Source organism: Narcine bancroftii, chromosome 4 (genome assembly GCF_036971445.1).
Source record: "Narcine bancroftii isolate sNarBan1 chromosome 4, sNarBan1.hap1, whole genome shotgun sequence".
NCBI classification, from domain to species: Eukaryota; Metazoa; Chordata; class Chondrichthyes; order Torpediniformes; family Narcinidae; genus Narcine; species Narcine bancroftii.
The window spans coordinates 279,682,722-279,703,142 of NC_091472.1; the positions used below are offsets into that span (position 1 = coordinate 279,682,722).

Below are 20,421 nucleotides of genomic sequence, written 5' to 3' on the forward strand. Positions count from 1 at the left end.
GCAGCCAAAACATTCCACCTGTTTTTGAATAGAGTGTGGGTGTCTAATTTTCTAGCTTTCATCCCCAGCCAATGAAGTGACCAGTGAGTACTAATGAGCTTTTTCTCCATCCACAAGGCAGGTTATGAGCAGGAAGTAAACTCCAGTGATCTGCATGAAAGCAGTTCCTAAAACACTCAAGAAACTCAAAACCATCCAGGACTAAGGCAGTTCATTTCATTGGTACTCCAACCATCATTTTAAATGTTCATTACCTACATCCAGAGTGGCTTTAGTGTACGAATTATGCCTGTCAGAAGTTTGTATCGGTGTGAGTTTTCCCTGGTTGCTCAGATTTTGAACCACCTTCCAAAAACAGAGAAGGTCGGTTGATTAATTGGGTGTAATTGGGTGCAAGAGTTTCAATGGCCGGAGTTGGCTTCTACCGTGTTGTAAATAAATAGATCATCGATAGATAGAAAAATAAATAAATGGATGTTTGAATGAATAAACCAATAAATAAATGTAGAACCATAAAACAATATAGCACAGAAACAGGTCTTTTCTAGTCTTTGCTGAACCATTTTTCTGCCTTGTCCCACTGACCTACATCTAGTCCATAGCTCTCCCACCACTCCCAAACATGTACTTGCCAAAATATTTCTGTTAAGTTAAAATTGAGCCTGCATTCACCATTTCAGCTGGCAGCTCATTCCACACTCCCACCACTCTGTGTGAATGCTCCCCCTAAACATTTCCTCCTTCACGCTTAACCCTGGTTTGTATCTCACGTACCCTCAGTGGAAAAAGCCTACCTACATTTACTCTGTCTGTCCCCCTGACAATTTTAAATACCTCATTCTTCTACACTCAAGGAAAAAAAAGACCTTTCCCTGTAACTCAGTTGCTGAAGTGCTATCAACATCCAAGTAAATCTTCTCTGCACTCTTTCAATCTTATTGATATAGTGAGGTGACGAAAGCTGCACACAATATTCCAAATTTGGCCTCACCAATGTCTTATACAACTTTACCATAATATCCCAACACCTATATTCAATATTTTGATTTAGGAAGGTCAATATGCCAAAAGCTCTTTGTGTATAAATAGATAGAAATTATAAATCATTACTCATCTACAGAAATTTGATTGGTAATATATTTCAATTTACAGCCCATACTGGGATGTAGTTCCTTTGGAGAGGGAACAACTTATTGACGTTATTAGGCAATATCTTAACTCTCTTGCTCCTAAAATCATGGATACAAATAAAAGAGATTTCCTTGTTGATTTATTTTGTGTTATCGTGCATTAATATGAAACTACCATTGAAGACATTACACAAAATTTCCTTTGCAGTGGACATGAATTCTCACATCTAATCCAGATTAAGAAGGGGGCAATTTCAATGGCATATCTTTACTCATGGCTATCAGCAGAATTTATGCCAAGAAAACACTTCGTGCAATTCTTGGCTTGCCCAATTCTATCCCAACATTGACAACAATTATTTTTTATGCTTTATAAATTTATATTTTATGTCATTTTTCTGAAGCATAATATTTCAGTTATTATTGAACTATTTTTGCAACAGTCAGCTTCCTAATTAAAAGTTCATTAAAAAAAAACTCTTTATAGTTTCTTCTTTTGGCAAAGGCATAAAAAGCTTCACTAGGATCCAAGACCATTGAAAAGTGTCAGCACATTCGCAGCCTTAGCAATGCCTTTCACTTCACCACTGTAGACTTCTCAAGAAAACAGCTTGGAATTAGAAATGCTAATGTGGGGAAAATTGTACTTTTCAACATGATACATTTTGTAGCTTTGATTCTTTCCCAATTTTTACATCAGTCTTATGGAGCAAATTGATTTTGCTTTGCAAGGTTTTAAATGTGAATTAATGTTGGGGGGCCGGGGGTACATCTTATAAAATTCTGCATGTTTCAGTTTAGTCCCTTGTTTCCAAAAGGTGATATAATTTCCTAAAACCAATACAATTTCCTTGAAAACAATAACATCCACAAAGATGGAGAATCTTCATTTTGTTGCAGACATTTAAATGTTCAAATATGAAGGTAACACATACAGCAGAGCAAATGAAACAGTTTGCAATACTCGTTAAAGGAAATTTTGTTTCTGTGTTTGAAGGGTAACATCAGCAAGGATTGTTCAGGTCATCTAGTAATAAAAATATTGTGGCGGTCCCTCACAGCCCTCTCGGGACGCCCCAAAAAATTAAGGACGAACATGCCGGTCCAGCAGACTGCATGAGGCCCACAGCGCTGCCCCCCAATTGGCCACAACTAAAGGAGCCTAACTGGCCTATCAAGGAAAGTGGATCACAAATGCCCCAATCAGCGCTGAGGGGACTTTGACAATGCCCTTCATCTTGAGAATAAAAGCAGAGCTGTGATCCCAATAAAGCTCAGTGTTAACTACACTCAACTGGGGTTCATGTCATTCTTTCTGGGAACAGTGTGTTCTTTCTGAGCTCACCTGCATACAGCTATAACCTTTCCTGCGCTATAGGCTCCACAGAGCTATAGCTTGTAGCAGCTAGCTACAATATCTGCATTTAAATATGATAGTTAAGAGCACAAAACAGTACAGAACAGTACAGGCCCTTGAGCCCAACTCACCATCAAGCTAACCCTTCCTCCATTATAAATCAAAGTATTGAGTACAAGAGTTGGGATGTTCTGTTGAAGTTGTATCAGATAACAGTGAGGCAGTTTTTTTGTGCAGCTATGGTTATCTACCTACTGGTAGAGTGAAAGTGAACAGAGAAAATTTACAAGGATGTTGCTGGGACTTGAGGAGTTGAGTTATAGGGAAAGGTTGAACAGGTAAGGTCTTTATTCGCTAAAGCGTCAGAAAATTAGGATAGATTTAATAGAGGTCAACAAAATTATGAAGGGTATGGAAATGGTAAATGTAAGCAGACTTTTTCCACTAAGCTTAGGTGGAACAAGAACTAGATGAGGGTGAAAGTTGAAATGTTTAAGGAGGACATTAGTGGGAACTTCTTCCTTCAGCAGGTCCTGAGAGCGTGGAATGAGCTGCTGGATACGGGTTCAATTTCAACATTTAAAAGAAATTTGGACAGTTACATGGATGGATGGGGTAAGGAGGGATATGATCCAGATGCGGGTCGATGGGACTAGGTTTGACATTGAATAGATAGACCAAAGGGCCTGTTTCATTGCTGCAGTGTTTTATGGTTTAGTCCATAACCCTCCATTTTTCTGACATTCATGTATCTTTTAAATGTCCCTATTGTTTCAGTCTCAACCATTACTTGTAGCAAAGTATTCCAGACATCTCCCCTAAACTTTCTTCCACTCATCTTAAACAGATGGCTTCTGATATTGGCCATTTCTGCCCTTGGAAAAGGTGGGGTTTCTCAACAATTTATAGCACAAATCACAATTTTTTCCATTAAAAATACATTGTGCAACTAATAATATGGAGATAATTTACAAAAATTAACTTTGGGTGGATTGCCATGAACGTCTTGTGATTTTTATAAAGCCACCAGTTTCCTATGCCTTGCTCCATGTGGATTTTGAAAATCATTTCACATCTGTAAACTTGCATTGAACATTCCTGGGAAAAGTATTCAGTGAGCGGGGATTACACAGATTCTTACAACCTAGTTGCTGGTTATTGAAAATTGTTTTCTGTTTATGTGAGAAAATAATCCTGCTATTATAAAATTCAGGCTATTAGTGGAAGATAAATAAATAAGTTACTTACTCAACTGGTGAAGATGTATTTTATGCATGGAAACATAAGGAAATTACACAGACTCCTTATTAATTCTTTTTCTCCCCGCCACAATGAAATGAGATACGAGTATTGCGAGAGTACATCAGGCTCCTTCTACAATTTGTATGCCACTTAGTGCACTGAAATGTCACAGTAACCTGCTGATAAATAGACTACCACAGAGGTCACTAAATACAATGCTGCACAAGCTGATGCAAAAATCACAGAGTTTGGTGACTGATTTATCTCCCGTATTACAAAACAAAAAAAAAGGTCCATGACTTTCATGCTCCAATCTTCATTTATCATTAAACGAGTCCTGTCAATTCGGAGAGAAGGAAGCTACTAAACACATGACTTCTAAGTCAGACTTTATGCTACTTGATGTCATGTACAGAAATTTATCCAAAGTATGCAGTTTCACCAAATGGCATTTTATTAATATTTCAACTGTTTCATATTTAAAATCTAATTGATGCTACCATACTCTTCACAGAGGTATCAGCATATCTATCAAAACTTTTAAAAATATTTTTCAACCATGACAAAAATTGACTTCACATTGAAACCTAATTCTCAGGATAGGCAATAGTATTTTACTGATGAAGGAATAGAGGAGTGCAAAACTAAAACGCAAAGTTGCAAAAGACATTTGATAAAATGCCAAGTAGTGGATTAGTAAGCATACTGACATAAGACATATTGACTCTCTATGTGGAGAGATAACTGGCTAAGTACTGTCAATAGAAAGGGAAAAATGTCTTTATTAAAGGAGTGGGGAGGTTCTATTTTTGGGACCATTGCTCATTTGAATGTATATTAATGATCTAGACTTGGATATATAGATCGGATTATCAGATGGAAGAGAGGTAAGAACAGTCCTCAACAGTGAAGAGGACAAGGAGAAGTCACGTGATGGAGTAGTGGCCGGTAGGAGAATACCAGCCCTCTCTAGAAAAGAAGAAAAAAAGTGAAGGAAACGCAAAGCTCCGGATACACAAAACACAACAAATAAAAGATAAAGGTGTGGAAAAAAGAAAGGAAATGGCACCTAAGAAAGAAAAACCAAAGACAATGGGAAAAAAAAGGAAAGACGCCAGAACAGAAAGGAGAAGACCATACCTCCATGAAGAAGCAGGGACCCGCTGTGGACAGAGGAGCCCACTCCCCAAGGTTAGTGGAGACCCCACAGGGTTGCATCCTCCCAACCGTGGGACTGCAAAAATGGCTCACTGAGCGAAACAGAGGTGCGCAATGCGCACAACAAGGAAAAGGTGAACACCGACGGGAGGGGGGACCAGCTGTGGAGTGAACCTACACAGCACGAACAGCTGAGAGATGCCCGACAGCAGTGCTCCCAGCTGGAAGAAAAGGAAAGCAACGAGAAAGGGAAGGATAAGAAAGAAAAACAGCAGCAGGAGGCCCAACAGATAACTAGATCAGAAGAAGAGGACCAACATCAAGAAGCCATGAAAAAAAGTACCCAACAAACTGAGGCAAGCAGCTCAACAAGAAAGTCAAAAGAGACACAGATACAAGGAAGAGAAGTAGAAGATACAAACCTAAGAGCAGACACAGAAGAAGAAGAACACAAAGCTCTGCACAGAGGAATAGAAGGTAAAATGAATGGACAGTACATAGATTAAAAAAAATTTCAAGAACAAATTAAAGCATTAAAAGAATGGTTGACACTAGAATTTAGTGAAATGAAAAGAAAAATGAAAAGTACAGAAGAAAAAGTGAGTAGAATAGAGCTAGTCATAACAGATGTAGGAAAAGGATTAGAACATGTGGAAGAACGTGTAATGGCTGTAGAAATGGAAGTGAACGACTTAAAAAGAAAATTGGAAGAAAGTGCCAAAAAAGTTAAAGAAACACAAGAGTTGTTAGCTCAGAAGATGGATATAATGGAAAACGATAGTAGGCAAAACAATATAAAGATAGTGGGTCTAAAGGAAGATGAAGAAGGCAAAGATATGAAAGAATTTATAAAAGAATAAATCCCAAAAGTCCTGGGAATGCCAGAAATGCAGGAAGGAATGGAAATAGAAGGGGCACAGAGAACACTAGCCCCGAAACCACAGTCACAACAAAAACCAAGATCCGTTTTAGTAAAATTTCTGAGATACACAAGAGAAAATATATTGGAGAAGGCAATGAATAAAATTAGAGAAGACAAAAAACCACTGGAGTACAAAGGTCAAAAATTTTTTTTCTACCCAGACATAAATTTTGAACTCCTAAAGAAGAGGAAGGAGTTTAACACAGCAAAATCAATCCTATGAAAAAAAGGCTATAAATTTATGTTAAGATATCCAGCGGTGCTTAAAATAGTTATCCCGGGGGAGCAAAACAGACTGTTCTTGGATCCAGAGAAAGCACGAGAATTTACAGAATGCCTGCAGGACAGAAAGAGAGATGAAGAGATGTAACAAGAAAAAAAAATGATGACAAATTACACATAAAGATGTAAAAATAATGTATAAGTAAGAACTAAAGGAGGGAAGAAAAGGGAAGTAAGGGAGAAGGGGGGAAAAAAGAGGAGGGGCTAAAAAAAGAAAAAGAAAAGAAAAGAGGGGGAGCTTTGTTTTAATGTGAAGATAAAAGTCTTTTCTGGAGGGGGTTGGGTGGGAGAGAATAACAGTCACTGCGAAATCAGATGACACTTGCGAACGGGTTCACAGTCCAAATGGAGAGTGGAGTTGTGGTTGCCTGGGAAGGGACAAGGGGTGACTCAGCAGGGGGGGGAACAGTTGGGTTTAGGGAATTTTAGATGTGGGAGTGGTTGAAGTATTTTATGTTTTAGAAGTGTTGTCATACATTGAGTTCCAAAAAGGAAAACTGAGAAATGAAAATGGGGAAAAGCGGAAAGGTGCTGGTGAGGAAGCGGAAATGAGATGTGAACAGAGTATGAGATGGCCATGTTGAACTATATGAGTATAAATATTAATGGAATACATAACCAAATCAAAAGGAAGAGGTTATTAAATTTCCTGAAAAAAGAAAAAATAGATATAGCATTCATGCAGGAAATGCATCTAACTGAAGTGGAACATAATAAATTAAGGAGAGACTGGGTAGGGGACATAACGGCAGCATCATATAATGCAAAAGCCAGAGGTGCAGCTATATTAATCAATCAAAATTTACCAATCAAAATAAAGGAGGAAATAATAGATCCTGCAGGAAGATATATAATGATAAAGTGTCAGATATATTCAGAATTCTGGAATATGGTCAATATATATGCACCTAATTTATGCAAGATATTTTTTTGAAGATTGTAGATACGCAGGGGAATATATTGATAGGAGGGGACTTTAACCTTAATTTAGATTCATAGATGGATAAAACTGAACAAAAGTCTAGCAAAAAGAGCAAAGTAGCCAAATTTATGGTTAAATCAATGCAGGGAATGCAACTTTTGAATATATGGAGGAAGCAACACCCAAAGGAGAAGGAATACTCATATTATTCGAGTAGACATGAAACATACTCAAGGATTGACCTGTTCCTGTTGTCAGCCCATATCCAAGGGAGAGTTAGGAAAACAGAATATAAAGCTAGATTGTTATCTGATCACTCACCCCTGTTATTGGCAATAGAACTGGAGGACATCCCACCCAGAACATATAAATGGAGATTAAACTCCATGCTACTTAAAGGACAGGAATTTAGAGAATTTATTGAGCGCCAAATTAAAATGTACTTTGAAATAAATACGGAATCAGTAAAAGACAAATTTAGATTATGGGATGCAATGAAAGCCTTCATCTGAGGGCAGATAATAAGTTATGTAACTAAGATGAAAAAGGACTACAATTGGGAAATAGAACAGCTGGAAAGGGAAATAGTAAGTACAGAAAAATAACTAGCAACAAGAGAAGATACAACAAAAAGAAGAGAATTGGTGGACAAAAAAAAAAACATGAAACATTACAAACATATAAGGTGGAGAAGAACATAATGAAAATAAAGCAGAAGTATTATGAGCTAGGAGAAAAAATGCACAAAATACTAGCCTGGCAGCTTAAAACAGAACAAGCTAAAAGAACGGTGTTGGCATCAAGCAACAGAGATCAATGAAAACTTCAAGAAATTCTATGAGCAATTATACCGAATTGAGAACTAAGGGAAAGAAGATAAAATAGATGAGTTTTTAGCTAAAATTGAACTACCGAAATTGCAAGAGGAAGAGCAAAACAAATTGATAAAACCATTTGAAATAGAGGAAATACAGGATATATTAAAAAAGCTACTGAACAATTAAATGCCTGGAGAGGACAGACTCCCAATAGAATTCTATAAAACATTTAAAGAGTTATTAATTCCTCCTCTCCTGGAAGTAATGAACCAGATAGAAGAAACACAAAACTTGCCAGATTCATGTAAAACAGCGATAATTATAGTAATACCAAAGATGGGGAAAGATCCACTAACACCAGCATCATATAGACCAATATCTCTACTTAACTCAGATTATAAGATAATAGTAAAACTATTAGCAAACAGATTGGCTGACTGTGTACCAAAAATAGTAAAACTAGATCATACTGGATTTATTAAGAAAAAGCGAACAATGGACAATGTCTGTAACTTAATCCGTGCAGTACAAAGAAATAAGATACCAACAGTGGCTGTTGCTTTAGACGCAAAGAAAGCCTTTGACAGGGTAGAATGGAATTATTTATTCAAAGTATTACAGAGGTTCAACCTACCAGAGAAATATATTAATTGGATTAAAGCATTATATAAGGGACCAATGGCAAAGGTGACAGTAAATGGATATATATCGAACCAATTTAAATTAAGCAGGTCAACTAGGCAGGGATCTCCAATATCTCCCTTACTGTTTGCTTTAGCAAAAGAACTATTGGCAGAACTGATAAGAACAGAAAATAAAGTAAAAGGATTAAAAATAAAAGAGAAGGAATATAAAATCAGTTTATTTGCAGATGACATCATAGTATACTTAACAGAACCAGAAATATCAATAAAAGAATTACATAAGAAATTGAAGTAATATGGAGAAATATCGAGGTACAAGATCAATGCAAATAAAAGTGAAGCAATGCCAATGAAAAATGAGGATTACACAGAGTTTAGAAAAGAATCACCATTTAAATGGCAAACACAAACAATCCGATACCTAGGTATTAGATTAGATAATAATTTAGGCCATCTATACAAATTAAATTATCAGCCATTAATGAAGAAATTACAAGCTGACTTAGAACATTGGAAAGATATACCACTAACACTCATAGAAAGGGTAAATTGCATTAAAATGAATATCTTCCCAAGGATACAATACCTATTTCAATCATTACCAATACCCTTAACAGAGAAATTCTTCAATGAACTAAAGAGAATAATAAGTAAATTCTTATGGAAAGGGGGGAAACCAAGGATAGCACTAGATAAATTAACAGAATGGTACAAACAAGATGGTTTGCAGCTACCAAACTTTAAAAATTATTATAGAGCAGCACAATTAAGATTTTTATCAAACAAAGGAAAAACCAGATTGGACCAAGATAGAGCTAGATAAAATAGGGGAGAAGGTACTAGAACATATACTTTATAAGTGGGATGAAAAACTGATGCAATATAGAAGTTCACCAGTACTGCACCATCTGCACAAACTATCAAAATTATTATTGATGCAAAATCAACTAATCCCTTTTACAATAGATAACCTTTCCTTTAGAGAATGGGAGAGAAAAGGAATTAAAAGAATAGAAAACTATTTTAGGAAATACTTTATTATCGTTTCAACAAATTAAGTACAAATATGGAATAACTCATGGTACAATGTTTGCATACCACCAACTGAAAACCTACTTAAAGGACAAATTGGGAAGCAGACTGAGATTACCAGAAGGAAGCAGCTTTGAATATGTGATTACAGACACAATGATAATTAAAAGATTTATAACAAACATGTACATCAAGCTGCAAGAGAAAGAAAATGATGAAATGAGCTATAAACCCAAACAAAAGTGGGAAAAAGATCTAATCATAAAGATAAAAAATGAAATATGGGAAAAGTTATGGTTCAGTACTATGAGAAATATAATAAATATGAGGTTACACATGATACAATATAATTGGTTACACAGGCTATATATCACGCCACAAAAGTTAAATAAATGGGATCCAACATTATCAGATAGATGTTTTCGCTGTAAGAAGGAAACGGGAACAATAGTACATGCAATTTGGGCATGTGAGAAAGTGAAAAAATTTTGGGAAGATCTAAATCAGATATTAAATAAAATCACAAAAAGCAACATACCAAAAAATCCAGAGATCTTTCTTCTAAGTAATATAAGAAGTAAAGAATTAGGCCTTAAACTGGATGAAGCGCAAAAAAGATTGATTATGATAGCCTTAGCTGTAGCAAAAAAATGTATAATGTCAACTTGGAAATCAGAAGAGAGCCTGAGAGTACAGCAATGGTACATGAAAATGAATAAATGTATTCCATTGTAAAAAATAACATATAATGTACAAAATAAAGTCACATTATTTGAACAAATTTGGGAAGCGTACATGGAACATAATAGAGAGGGCTTGCCTTGGACCTCCACCCCCTAAAATGATAGAATGAGAAGAAGACGAAATGAACTGACCCAATGTGTAAAAGTAGATGACACAATTTTCTTGTTTCTTTTCATTGTGTGATGACATTGTTTAATGGTTTTATTGTATTATATATGTTGAACGTTTAGTGGGTTTGGAGGGGGATGGGAAGGAGGGCGGGAAGGGAGGGGAGAAAAAAGGGAGAAAATGACACTATATATTCAAGAGGGAAATGTTTGTGTGTATTTTGATTAATATGGTTCATAGTGTGAAAAATATTTTTTTTAAAAAACAGTGAAGAGGACAGAAACATCCTTCATTTTGAAATCAAATGGCCGAGTATTAAAAATTGTGCTGACCAACTTACCAGGTATTCACGGATATCTTCAATATCTCACTCCAGCAGGGCATGGTACCCAAACTGTTTCAAACAAGCATCAATCAAGAAGAGTGTAGTAGTCTGCCCTAATGACTATCGACCAGTAGCACTTACATCAAAAATAATGAAGTGTTTTGAAAGGCTGGTTATATAACCATAACCATATAACAATTACAGCACAGAAACAGGCCAGTTCAGCCCTTCTAGTCCATGCCAAACATTTTCTCCCACCTAGTCCAAATGGCCCACACCCACCCCATACCTTCTGTACCCCTCTCGTCCACAGACCTATCCAACTTTTCCTTAAATATTAAAATCGAGCCTGCAACTATCACTTTAGCCAGAAGCTTATTCCACACTCCCACCATCCTCTGAGTGAAGAAATTCCCCCTCCCGTTTCCCCTATACTTTGCTCTCTTCAATCTCAATCCATGTCCTCTTGTTTAAATCTCCCCCACTCTCAATGGAAAAAGCCTGTCCACATTTACTCTATCTGTCTCCCTCATAATTTTAAATACCTCTATCAAATCACCCAACTCCTGTCTCAGCAGTGACATGGATATATTCCAGATCGTAGTAACAGGTCTATGGCAGATGCCATCTTACTTACCCTTCCCAAGGCCCTGGAACACCTGGACAGCAAATATGCATACACCAGCATGCTCTCCATTGACCACACTTTGGCATTTAACACCATCAACCCCTCAAAACTGATCAGCAAACTCCAAGACCCCATGTGTAATTGGATCATGGATTTCCTCACCTGCAGACCACATTCAGTGAAGATTGGTAAAAAAATCTCCTCCCCAATCTCCATCAGTACCAGAACACCACAGGACTTATTATACCCCCTGCTCTACTCAATTTACATCTATAACTGTGTGGCTCAGTACAACAATAACACCATTTACAAATTTGTCGACAATACCATGGAAGTGGATTGTATAAGGGATGGAGATGAGTCAGCACGCAGGAGGGAGATTGAAAACTTTGCTGAAAGATGCACCAACAACAACCTTGCACTCAATGTCACCAAAATTAACTGATTGTTGACTTCAGGAAAGGAAAGCCAGAGGTATACAGTCCAGTGATCATTGGGGATCAGAGATGAAGAGATAGAGCAAATTTAAGTTCTTAGGAGTCACTATCTTGGAGGATCTTTCCTGGACTGAACACACCAATGGCATCATGAAGAAAGCACGTCAATGCCTCTACTTCCTCTGGAGTTTGCAGATATGTGATATGACACCAGAAACCTCAGTGAATTTCTCCTGATGTCAGGTGGAAAGTGTGCTGACCAGCTGCATCACGATCTGATATGGGGACAACAATTCCCATAAGCATAAAGCCCTCCAAAAGTATGAACAAAACCCAAAACATCACAGGCAAAATCCTCTCCACTATCGAGAACATCGGAGCGGAGAACAGCAGCAATCATCAAAAACCCACACCACCCAGCACATGCTCTGTTCTCGCTGCTGCCATCAGGAAAGAGGTATAGGTGCCACAAGACTCACACCAACCAGGTTCAGGAACAGCTGCTACCCCTCCACCATTAGACTCCTCAACAACAAACTGTTGGTGAAACCAGCTGAAGTGGTCTTTATTCTGAACGTTAGATGCGGTTGAATGCTGTTAATTCCTATAATTAGATGCAGTCATTGGAGAAAGAAACTTTATCCATGTCCTGTTGTGACAAATGAAAGGGTCCAAGAATCATACAAACATTGAGAATTAAGTATTGCCCTGCAGAATTAAATATATTCCAATTCACATTGCTTTTGACAATAAATGCTTGAAATCTTATATTCAAATTTTTTTTAACACTGGAAAAAATCTTTTCGTGGACACATACAAACAGGAGACAATTAACCTATCATGCCACTACATTTTTTTAGGATTATCTAATGACAATAAAATCCCCATTATCCAGAATTTAAGCAACCGGTAGCCTCAATCAATTGGCAAACAAATTGGTGAAAATAAATTGGTAAGAAATATAATATGAAAGTTTAAAATTAGCAGGCCTCACTGTTAGTTCACCAATCTATGCAACAAGCAATCTTAAGCAACCAGAAAATTTACTTATCAGCCAGAGGGATTTAAACTGCTTAGAGGAGAGGGCAGAAAGATGGCAGATGGAGTTTAATGCTGATAAGTGTGAGGTGCTTCAGTTTGGAAAGAATAATCAAAGCAAGACATATGTGGTAAATGGGAGGGAATTGAAGAATGCAGTGGAACAAAAAGATCTCGGAATAATGGTGCATTGTTCCCTGAAGGTAGGAGCACATGTAGATAGGGTGGTGAAGAAGGCCTTTAGTATGCTTGCCTATATAAATCAGTGCATAGAATATAGGAGTTGGGAAGTAATGATGAAACTGTACAAGGCATTGGTGAGGCCAAATTAAGAGTACTGTGTGCAGTTCTGGTCACCGATTTATAGGAAGGGATATTAACAAGATAGAGAGAGTGCAGAGAAGATTTACAAAAATGTTGCTTGGGTTTCAGCATCTGGAAACAAGGAAAGATTGAGCAAATTAGGTCTTTATTCCTTGGAACATAGAAGACTGAGACGGGATTTGATAAAGGTGTTTAAGATAATGAGAGGGATAGAGTTGATGTGGAAAGGCTTTTCCGATTGAAAGTAGGAGAGATGGATACAAGAGGTCATGGGTTGAGAGTTGACAGGCAAAGGTTTAGGAGTAATATGAGGGGGAACTTCTTTGCTCAGAGAGTGGTTACTGTGTGGAATGGGCTTCCGGGAAAGGTGGTGGAGGCAGGGTCAATTTTGTCATTTAAGAAAGAGTTGGATAAGTATATGGATGGGAAGGGGATGGAGGGATATGGGCAGAGGGCTGGTAAGTGGTATTAGAGGACCAGTGCAGTCTAGAAGGGCCAAATTGGGCTGTTTCCATGCTATAATTGGTATATGGTTATATGGTTATATCATTTATCTATAGGAGCTGGATACTGGAGATTTTTCTGTACTTGCAAACTACTGTTCTTTCTAAATCTGCCATCTTTGCCAACTCCCTGCGATATGTTTTCTTTTCAAATTATTCTTTGATTCCCTTTTGAGAATTGTTATTGAATCAAGTTCTACCACTGGTTCAGACAGTGCATTACAAATCAGAACAAGTTGTTGCGTAAATTTTATTTTATGATGTTCTCTTTTGCTAATCCTTCATGTCCTGTGGTTACCGGTTCGGGAAATGGAGGAATTAGTTTCTTTTTTCTTAAACTGTCAAATACATCAACATTTTGAACACCTTTCAAAACATTCGTGATCTTCCTCTGCTCAGAGGAGAATAACTTCAATTTCTCCACATGATTGAGTGTTCTATTACTAGTGCTATTTTTAGAAAAGCTCTTCCACACTCTTCTTTTTGCTAACCTTTGCCAATGTGATGCCCAGAACAGGGGTGAATGGACATTTTATAAAGGTTTAACCTGTCATGATGCCTCCTTTATAAAACCAAGGATTCTGTTTGTTTTCCTCGCCTACTCATATAATCATTCTATCTTCAAAGGAACATGCACACACATCCCTGGTCTCCCTGCTTTACTGATGCTTCATGAAATGTTATTTATTTTACATTGTCTCTCAACATTCTCCTAATTTTGAATACTTTTCAAAGTTATTTTACAACTGGCACATCTAACATTTCCATGGTTTGACCCCTCAAACCGATGGTGGCCCCAACCATCTTACCTTCCCTCTCCTATCAGAGAGCTTCCCTTTCCTCCTATCACTTTCTCTTCTACCCTCCCACCTATATTTACCTATAGCTTCTTACCTGTTAGCCTGTGCTCCTCTCTCCTCTCCTCTCTTCCTCCCCCTTCCCCCCACTGCCTTGCACCCCTGACAGCCTGCCACATCCCCACACTAATCCCACCGCCCCGCTCCCCTCTGACAGCCTGGCACCCGTCCCAACACTGATCCCACCACCTCACTACCCACCCCCTCCCCCCCAAGTAGCAGTGAGATGAGTGCAGGGACTGACAGCGGGCCACCAGGAGAGAGCAGGGCAGCGGGACCGGCACGGGAACAAACAGCGGGCCACCGAGAGAAAGTAGGGCAGTGGGACCAGTGCAGGGCCTGATAGCGGCGGTTTGTTTTTATAAAATCTTTTTTGCTATAGCTAAGCTGTTTTTGTTTTCTCTTGTAAGTTAAAAGAATTTTTTTCCATTGTCCGAGGTACATGTTTTGTCCAAGTAGTTATCTGTTATATTGTAGCTACATGTTTCAATAACATTAAATACTTACTCATAAACACACTCAGTAGAATTTCTGGTGTATTTTTGTTGAATGACAACATTGTCTGACTGGTTTAATGCAACCTAGATTGTATACCTAAAATGGATGAGGGGGGGTGGGGGGGTGGCTTGGGAGGAGGGAGGGGGGGAGAAAAAGTCACTGTATATGTGTGAAAAAGAAAAAGTGTATATCATGACTAATGTGATTTATGGTGTGAAAAATAAAAAATTAAAAAAAAAAATATTCCCTGCAGAAGTGGGGAGGGGGGTCTTGTATCCCCGTGCGGCTTATATGCCATCAAATATGGTATATAATATTTCTTCAAGATCTTTTTCTTCTCACTAGCATCTGGAAAAGAATAATCCCTCTCAGCACCTATGAGAGGTATATCATTATCAATGTTTATTATTTCATACAGACTGCTTCCACTGAGAAAAATCAACAAATGCATTCTTGACTTTCCCTTACTGAGCAATGAGTTATTTCAAAACAAGATTCTCCTTCAAAAGCTTACATAAACAACTCCGACTACAATGAAGCAATCAAACCATTCTACCACCCTTCAGCCAAAGAAAGATTCCAGCAAATCAATCTCTATTACATTTCCATACTCCAGGGTAATACTACAGCACAAAGCACAGACAAGTATTTTGTTTGATGGTGCTCAGACAATAAAGAATACCTCATTAAAAGAAGGCCACCAGTTGTAATAATAGATAGCTGTCCAAATTAAAAAGCAAGTTAATTAATTTTAATAAACCTTTGTTTTGATGACCCAATCGGTGAAGGAGGTTTCAGGAAAATAAGAGATCCAGAGCAACTGGAGTTCGAGTGTCACAGCCAATAGAGCAGCTGTCTCACCGCTCCTACAAACCTGATCCAGCTCTGACAAACTCGGTAATTCCCATGCTCTCCCCATCACCACATGGGTTTCATCAAGATTCTTCAATTCCCACTACCCAACAATATGTGGGTTGGGAAGGTAGCTGGCCACCTTAACTTATCTGAAGTGTCTAGATGAGCGATAGAGTCTGAAGTGGAGGAAGATAATGGGAAAGGAGGAATTAATGTAGGTTCAGTGTAAATGGGTGAGTGATGGTCATTGCAGACTGTGTAGAGCAATCTCTCGGCACCCACTGCAATCACGTTGCAGCCACCACACTCGCAGTAGCTCAGTACGGCCACCATGCACAGAGCTCCCACTTACCTGAAGATAGTTATTTTTATAAATAGTTATTTTTATAACCTCTCCTCTTGAGTCGTATCATTACTGCCACATCAACAAACACATAGAATGACCTTTTATCGTATCATGCTTCTCAGGTAGTACATTTTAAATCACAACATCCAACTGCTTCCTTTCATGTCGCCTCTGGTTCAGTTGCCATTTAGAAACATCTTCATTCAGATTACCATCTATTTTTCCATTGGAAATCCTTCAGGTTTTTCTGAACCAAGACACTACCCATTTCACGATACATTGCATTTCTGAGTTTCTTGCCAACTGCAAATTTTGAAATAACAACTAAAACAAAAATTGTGCAGTGAGCCCTCCTTGCTTGTAAATAAAGCAATCATTCCCAATGAAAATAGAATTTCAGGTCAAAATAAAGAGTCAATTTGAATCATAGTTATTTCTGCAGAAAAACATTCAAATCTACTCTCTTCAAGCATTAAACTTGACTAAAGTTGACAAGCTTTAGAAATAGAGCTGCCTTTTCAATGTTATTTTTGAATTACTTTCTTGGCTACTTCCCTTTTTTGGAAGAGTTTGCCAAATCTTAGATGTCACTGAATAGAGTCGTATAAAGCTGGAAGTGGAGAAGTGAGTGTGGCCTCTCCAATACTTCAATGCAAGTGCTGGAAACAAAAAATTCTGCCACTTACTTGAACATCAATTGTGCAGCCAATTACAGCACAATGAAAGAAGATGCTTGCATTTATACAGTGATTTTCATGGCCCAGCCATTCTTTCCCAATAAATTGATTTTGAAGTATAGCCTTAATGACTATCAACTAGCAACACTTACATCATCAGTGAAGTGTTTTGACAGGCTGGTGTTGAAGCATATCAGCTCCTGTCTGAGTGGCAACATAGATACGTTCCAGTGCGCCTATGGTGCATGCTATCTCATTGGCTCGACATGAAACACCTGGACAGCAAAGATTCATTCACCAGGATACTCTTTATCTACCACAGTTTAGCATTTAACACATCATCCCCTAAAAACTGATCAGCTAACTCCAAGGACACAACAACCTACTGTGTAATTGGATCATGGATTTCCTCACCTACAGATCACAATCAGTGATCAACAGTGATCAAGAACAACTCCTCCACAATCTCCATCAGTACCGGAGCACCATAGGGCTGCATTCTGAGCCCCCTACTCCACTCACTTTACACCTTTGACTGTGGGTCAGTACACAATAACACCATCTACAAATTTGCCGACAATACCATGAGTTGTATAAAGCAAGGCGATGAATCAGCATACAGGATGGAGATTGAAAACTTGGCTGAATGGTGCTCCAACAACAACCTTGCATTCAATGTTACCAAAACCAAGGAGTTGATTATTGACTTCAGGAAGGAAAAACAAGAGGTGTATAATCCAGTGATCATTGGGGATCAGAGGTGGAGATGCTAAGCAAATTTAAGTTCTTGGAAGTCACAATCTTGGAGGATTTTTCCTGTACCCAACAAACTAATGGCATCATGGAAAAAAAACATCAGCAACTCTACTTCTTCAGGAGTTTGCAGAGGTTTGGTATGACACCAGAAACCCAGGCAAATTTCTGCAGACGTGTGGTGAAAAGTGTGCTGACCGGCTGCATCGCAGTCTGGTACGGGGACACCATTTCCCATGAACATAAAGCCCTCCAAAGGATAGTGGACACAGCCCAGGACATCACAGGTAAAACCTTTCCCACTATCAAAAACATCTATAGGGAACGTTGCAATTGGAGAACAGCAGCAATAATCAAGGATCCACACCACCCAGTACACACTCTGTTCTCGCTGTTGCCATCAGGAAAGAGGTTTTGGTAGCACAAGACTCGCACCACCAGGTTCAGGAACAGCAGCTACCCAATCAAGGACTCTTTTAAGGACTCTTACTTGTTCACTTTATTGATTTTCTTAATTCTTTCTGCATTGCACAGTCTGTTTGTTTACATTTGTTATCTGTTTACATTTCATTATTTGTTTACATGTATATGTTGTGTACAGTTTTTTTGCACTACCAATAAGTGGTAATTCTGCATCGCCCACAGGAAAAATAATATCTGGTTGTGTGTGATGTAATGGATGTACTCTAAGAATAAATCTGAAATCAGTACCTGATCCATTCTGAAGAAACATTCAGGAAGGCCTCTCCAATATCATTTCAAATCAATAACCTGAGAATCACTTTTTGGAGTGTTGGTCGAGACCATAGTTCTCCTGCTTATCTTCATGGATTAGGATATATTATTTAATACAACAATGTTCATACACTTCATAATGCTGTCACTTCCTCAGTTTTAATTTGCTTGTTCCTTAAACCATATTGACATTGGCCATCAGAAGTTAAAAGTAATGGATGCTTTTGCTGCAGTGGATTATGAATGTCATATGAAAGTGCCAAACTTCTTTGACACGCAAAATAGGAATAATAGGGCAACTGTTCAAATACCTCATTAAGAAGGGAATGGGATATTGTGGCACCTTATGCCAAATATAGATTATAAGAAACATGACCAAGAAGAAGCAGAAAAGGACATTGGACGATTATCACAAAAAAAATGCTGCCCTCTAAAGATTTGAAAGGATTATCACCAGGAAATCACGAATTCATATCTGGAAATCAATTCCAACTAAAAGATACTACTTCCATTTTTATAGAGCTATTGATAGAGCAAAAATGTCCAACGGTGCTTGGATGCTATCAAGTGTTAAAAAAAACTAAATCACAAAAGGAAATATAAGGACAAATGACTAAGAACATTCAATATATTAAGTCATAAGGAGTATCTTAAAAGAGCAAAGTGGCGGATTACTTTAGGACCCAAGGTTTCGACTGAGTACCTGTGGTGGAACTAAATTCTGTGACACCCAATAGAAGGAATTGTGGTGGCGCACATTCTCATCGTGAACTGGCCCTGCTTTATTGCCACGTGGCAGGGAAGCCATGGGGAAATGGCACCGTCAGAGGTTTCTCTTTGACTCCAGCGTCCCTTCCAACACAGACCCTGGGCAGCGATTATGATGTCACAATGCACCAGGTGACTGAGCTCATGCTGCCCTTAAAGGGATGCGCTGAATTTGAATAAAAACGGTCGTTAACGACCCTCAACATGGTGGCTGTGTTTCTTCCACTGCTCACACCACCACAGTGGTGACCCCAACGAGCCCAGACGTTTTTCTGGACTCAAAACACCATGGATTCAGCAGAGGTTAATGCTGTCTGCATCAAGTTTCCCCCCTTTTGCACCCACCAACCCAGAACGTGGTTCAGGGAGGCGGAAGCACAGTTTCAACTCCGCAACATCTCCTCAGCTGCCACAATGTTCTATCATGTCTTGAGCGCTCTGGACCAAGATACGGCAGCGACGGTGGATGACTTCATCCTCCATCCCCCATCTACAGGCAAGTACACCATCCTCAAAGACCTGCTGCTTGGAGCTTTTGGGCTAACTCCCCAGCAACAGGATTCCAGGCTCCTTCACCTAGATGGGCTTGGGGACCGCAGTCTGTCGGCGCTGATGGATGAAATGTTGGCCCTGGCAGAATACCACAAGTTTTGTTTTCTCTTCCACCAGATATTCCTGGAATAGATACCAGAGGACATCCAGCTGATCCTCACAGATGAAGACTTCTCAAACCCGAGGAGAGCAGCAGCCATGCGGATGCCCTCTGGCGCACCAAGAGGAAGAACAAGGCAGCCCTCAACCAGGTGGCATGACCAGGAGCCAGCTGGCCACAAGCTGCTCCCAAGACCAAGCCAGAGGAGGGCCAGTCGACCTGGTGTTTCTACCACCAGTGCTGGGGAATGCAAGCCCGTAAGTGCCGCCAGCCCTGCAGGTTTCAGGAAACGACCAGGCCAGCCGCCGTTGATGGCTGCGACAGCTAGCCATACAAACAGCCTCCTTCATGTGACGGACAGATGCACCGGCCACCGATTCCTGGTGCACACTGGAGCTGAGCTCAGCATCCTTCCCCCCACAGCATTAGAGACTCGCACCCAATCTTGAGGTCCAACCCTGCGGGCAGCCAACGGCTCCACCATCAGGACCTACAGCACCTGCAGGGCACAGATCCAGATCAGGAAGGAGATGTTCCACTGGAGGTTCATCCTAGACTCCGTGGGCACTGCGCTGTTAGGAACCAACTTCCTCAGAGCTCATGGCCTACTGCTTGACATGAAGGGCAAAAGACTGGTCAATGCCCGAACATTCCACTCCATCCAAC

The 20,421-nt window shown here is 39.1% G+C and overlaps 1 protein-coding gene across 3 annotated transcripts in view; it reads right to left on the minus strand.

The window, feature by feature from the left end:
* thsd7ba (thrombospondin, type I, domain containing 7Ba) overlaps positions 1–19,187 on the minus strand; it is a 1,034,072-nt gene extending 1,014,885 nt beyond the window's left edge. For all 3 annotated transcript variants that reach the window (XM_069935130.1, XM_069935128.1, XM_069935131.1), the window contains exon 1: positions 19,039–19,187. The gene's annotated coding sequence lies outside the window, so the exon portion shown is untranslated. The remainder of the gene's footprint in view (positions 1–19,038) is intronic.
* Positions 19,188–20,421: the final 1,234 nt, after the last annotated feature.